At 39.5% G+C, this 5172-nt stretch overlaps 1 non-coding gene across 1 annotated transcript; it reads right to left on the bottom strand.

The window, feature by feature from the left end:
• Window positions 1-3614: 3614 nt before the first annotated feature.
• On the bottom strand, window positions 3615-3718 carry LOC112752474 (small nucleolar RNA R71). Its single transcript, XR_003176910.1, has one exon. It is a non-coding gene; the product is annotated as a small nucleolar RNA R71 (small nucleolar RNA).
• Between the last annotated feature and the right edge of the window lie 1454 nt (window positions 3719-5172).

Below are 5172 nucleotides of genomic sequence, written 5' to 3'. Positions count from 1 at the left end.
GTGTGAGGATTGTTAATTGATTTGATTTCCACTAACACTAAGTCTTCCATTAATAGAGTTGGTAAGGACTTGTGGTGGGATCAATTATTCCCTTTTGACTAATTCTCGATGTTAGGATTGACTAATTGGGATTAATTTCACACAATTACCGTTTGTGGTCTATAACTAGGATAGGAATTCTTAGTTTCCTACTCATACCAAGAGCTTTTTTTAGTATTTGAATTCCCTTTTTGTCATTTAATTTCCATTTTCATTAGTTTTACTTGCTTTCATTTAATTTCATGCTTGTTTCATTTATTGCCATTTTAATTCTTGCCTCTTTCAACCAAAACCCAAAATTTTCCCAGAGCCAATAATATGTATATTTCATTGCAACTCCTAGGGAAGACGACCCAGGAGTTAAATAGTCTCGGTTTATGATGCCAAGGCATCTTAGGCTAGTTTCACTAGCATTTTTCTGTTAGTTTTAGTTGTTTTATGCACTTTCTTGAGCTTAAAGTAACCAAGAATGGTTAAATGAATAACAAAGCAATGAACCATCCAAACAGTATGATTTTTATGCAAATTTCATGAGTTTTTAGTTATATTACTTGAATGCTATGAATGGAAGATTCTCATGAAAATTTGCAAGACTTTGATGCAGTTGTTTGGATGACTTCAGGAAAGAAGAGGCTAGGCCAGGAAGCAACAAAAATCAATAAAGGAAGCTTGAATATCACATGTGGAGTTTAAGTTCCAGTTTAAGCTTAAACTGGAACTTAAACGGCCAAAATCATAAAAGCTGAGGAAAGGGTGAAAGTGGCGTTTAACCTCCAGTTTAACCTTAAACTGGAAGTTAAACGCCAGAAATGGGAAATGCACCAGGGAGCCATTTCCACGTTTAAGCTCCAGTTTAACCTTAAACTGGAGCTTAAACGTGTTCTACCAAGTTTTCTCCTCCAGGGTTGCTTTCTCCATTTCCACGTTTAAGCTCCAGTTTAACCTTAAACTGGAGCTTAAACGTGTTCGACACCTCCAGGGCTACTTTTCTCCATTTCCACGTTTAAGCTCCAGTTTAACCTTAAACTGGAGCTTAAACGTGTTCGACACCTCCAGGGCTACCTTTCTCTATTTCCACGTTTAAGCTCCAGTTTAACCTTAAACTGGAGCTTAAACGTGTTCGACCTCCAGGGCTGCCTTTCCTATCTCCACGTTTAAGCTTCAGTTTAACCTTAAACTGAAGCTTAAACGTGTTCGACCTCCAGGGCTGCTTTTCCTATCTCCACGTTTAAGCTTCAGTTTAACCTTAAACTGAAGCTTAAACGTGTTCGACTACGTTACCCTCCAGGGCTGCCTTCTTCCATTTCCACGTTTAAGCTTCAGTTTAACCTTAAACTGAAGCTTAAACGTGCTTCCACAAAAGGCATCACTGGAAGTGTCTGGCGTTTAAGCTGCAGTTTAAGCTTAAACTGCAACTTAAACGCCACTATTGGAAAAGGTTTCTGGGCCAAAAATATTGCAGTTTAAGTTAGCTTTTGAGCACAAACATTAACTTAAACTTACTCTGGTATGAAACCCAATTGAATATCATGGTTTATGGAATTGGGCCTGAAGAATTGATGAGTCTGGAGCTTTAATTTGTTGAGTCTTGTGTCATTACTTGTTTATCACTAAGTTTGCTCAATGAATGTTACAGAATTGGATCACAGCCTCATCAGGATTATGGATCATAAACCCAAAGCAAAAGGAAAGCAGGGAGAGGCCTCAAAGCCCAAGAAACACAACAGAAGCTCAATATAGAAAGTGTATAAATAGGATAGAATTTAAGTTAGGAGGGACTTTTACCTTTTCATTTTGCTAGTTTTCATACCTTTGTAATTGAATTCAGAGCTATGACTCACTAAACCCCTTTCATTGGGTTAGGGAGCTCTATTGTAATTCAATGAATCAATAATAGTTTTATCTTCTTCTTCAATCTTTTCTCTTGAATTTTGTTAGAAAGCTTCTCGATCTAATTCCATTGGGTAGTTGTCTTGGGAAAGAAACTACCCATAATTGGAATCCTTCGGAACCTTGGGAAAGGAATGGAGGATTCATGCTAGAGAAGCTTTCTCACAGTGAATTGGATTGGGGTTTGGATGGATATTGTGACATGTAATCCTACCAAGTTGTGGTTCATGAAACTGTGTGGTATAATCAGTGATCGAGCATCATCTCTTCTTATGAACATTTAAACCAAGGGATTGGGAATTTGTTCGTTTTTAGAGAGAATTGGTGAGCCAAGGGATTGGGATCCAATCATATAAGATTGCCAAGCAAAATTCAATGAATGCATTGGTTGAGGAAGGAATAAAAATGTTTTGATTCGGAGATCTCAATATCTCCTAACACCCAATGAATTCCCCATTTCTGATTTTCACTTTCTCTTTACATTCTGCAACTCAATTCATGCAATCACCCCCATTCCCTTTTAATTTCAGCAATTTAGCTTCTGCTCTTTAATTCATGCAATTTAAGATTCCGCCATTTCAATTTCTTGTCATTTACGTTTCCCGCCAATTTTACATTCCGCAATTCTCATCTAAGTCTTGATTCCGCTCAACTAGACACACTTCTAATCCGAATTGCTCATTCAACCAATCCTTGTGGGATTCGACCTCACTCTATTGTGAGTTTTTACTTGACGATAACCGGTGCACTTGCCGGAAGGAATTTTGCCGATCGTGCAATTTCCTAAATCGTGGCATAACTAGTTTATGCGCATCAAGTTTATGGCGCCGTTGCCGGGGATTGGTTTTCGATTGACAATTCTCAAATTGGAAGTTAACTAGATTGAGCATTTTTTTTTGTTTTGATTAATTCAGTACAAGTTACTTGTTGAATTTTAATTTCTGCACTCTGTTACATGCTTTCTTTCTTTATGCCTTTAAATTCAAGCAACTAACTCACTGACTCACTAACTGTTTGAATTAATTCCTCAACTGCTCTAACCATACTCTTCCATTAACCAAGAGTATTTCACTTGTTTGTTGCCTGTGCTGTGTTCTTGTATGACAGGTAGGAGAGGAGAGACATCAACTCCTCCATATACCGAACCAGAGAGGACCCTTCATAGACTTAGAAGGGAAGCAAGAGGGAAGAGAGTACTGGGAGAAGAAGAATCTGAAGGAGAATCTGAGGACAATTTTGAGGAAGCTTTAGATCTCAACATGGATAGAGAAGTTCACAACCATGAGAGAGCTGATGGAAACAATGCCATTCCTGAGAGGAGGGTTCTTAGTTCATACATAAACCCAACCTCTGGGAATTGTGGTAGCAGCATTCAGAAACCACCCATTCAGGCCAACAATTTTGAGCTCAAACCACAGCTAATATCACTTGTGGAGAATCATTGTTCATTTGGTGGGAGTGCTAATGAAGACCCAAACCAACATCTCACAAAATTCCTGAGAATTTGCGACACTGTGAAGTCCAATGGAGTCCAGGAAGATGCCTATAAACTGCTTTTGTTCCCATTTTCACTTAGGGACAAGGCAGCTAAGTGGCTGGAATCATTTCCAAGGGGGAGCCTAACAACATGGGACGAGGTGGAAAGCAAGTTTCTGGCACATTTCTACCCCCCACAAAAGGTCAATAGGCTTCGATCTGAGGTTCAGACTTTTAGACAACAAGATGGTGAAACTCTCTACGAGGCATGGGAGAGATTCAAGGATTTGACAAGGAAATGCCCACCAGACATGTTCCATGACTGGGTGCAATTGCATATTTTCTATGATGGACTCTCTTATGAATCAAGGAAGGCTGTAGACCATTCATCAGGAGGTTCATTGAACAGGAAAAAGACTGTGGAAGAAGCCATTGAAGTGATTGAGACAGCGGCTGAGAATGAGTACTACTATGCATCAGAGAGACACAACACTAAGGGAGTCATGGAGCTGAACCATGTTGATACAATTCTAGCCCAAAACAAGGTGTTTGCCAAGCAACTAGCAGAGCTCACCAGGAAATTAGAAACAAAATAAGTGGCTGCAATACACACACAAGATCAAGAGGAAGAAAGCACTGAAGGAGGTGATTGGGAAGAGGCCAATTATGTAGGAAATCAACAAAGGCAACCATATGATCCACATTCCAACACTTACAACCCAGGCTGGAAAAACCACCCAAACTTTGGGTGGGAAAACCAGCAAAACCAACATAACAAGTCCACATACCAAAACTCCAACCAAAGATCATACCAAGCCACACAAAACACTTACTCCCAACCATCATATCATGGCCAAAATAATCAACCTACCCAACCTAATCCGAACCAACAATTTCAAGATCAATTAAACAGGATAGAAGGAATGCTTGCAACCATGAGTCAAGACATAACCGAATTGAAAGCTTTTAAGGAAGAAGTAAATTCTAACCTGCAAAACCAAGGAGCTGCCATCCAGAAGCTAGAAAATCAAATTGTGTATTTGTCTAAGCAAACCCCTGGGACAAGCGTTTCTCATGCTGCCAAGGCTATTGCAAGGGAAGAATGTAAGGCCATAACCCTCAGAAGTGGAAAGAATCTAAAGGAGATCTCAAAGGAAACCACAGAGGATGAAGCAAAGGAAAATGTGAGAGACAAGGAACAAGGACAATCTTTTACACCGTCTGCAACAAAAGAAAAAGAAAAAGAGGTCCTGAAGCCTTATACACCTAAAGCACCATATCCTCAACGTTTGATGAAAAGTGAAAAGGATGGCCAATTCTCCAGGTTCTTGGAGATTTTCAAGAAGCTTCAAATCAACATTCCGTTTGCTGAGGCAATAGAGCAAATGCCACTCTATGCAAAATTCTTAAAGGAATTAATGACCAAGAAGAGAAGTTGGAAAAATGAGGAAACTGTGTTGTTAACTGAAGAATGCAGTGCCATCATTCAGCACAAATTACCTCAGAAATTGAAGGATCCAGGCAGTTTCCAAATCCCCTGCATCATAGGAGAAATCATGGTGGAGAAGGCCTTATGTGACTTAGGGGCCAGTATCAATTTGATGTCTCTAACAATGATGAGAAGAATGAAGATTGAGGAAGCCAAACCAACAAGAATGGCCCTCCAATTGGCAGATCGAACTTTTAAATTCCCTCATGGGATAGTTGAGGATTTGTTGGTGAAAGTGGGAGATTTTATATTTCCTGCTGATTTTGTGGTGTTAGATA

Source organism: Arachis hypogaea, chromosome 15 (genome assembly GCF_003086295.3).
Source record: "Arachis hypogaea cultivar Tifrunner chromosome 15, arahy.Tifrunner.gnm2.J5K5, whole genome shotgun sequence".
NCBI classification, from domain to species: Eukaryota; Viridiplantae; Streptophyta; class Magnoliopsida; order Fabales; family Fabaceae; genus Arachis; species Arachis hypogaea.
The sequence above is the reverse complement of the archived record's forward strand: the minus strand, read 5'-3'. Positions and strand labels throughout refer to the sequence as shown.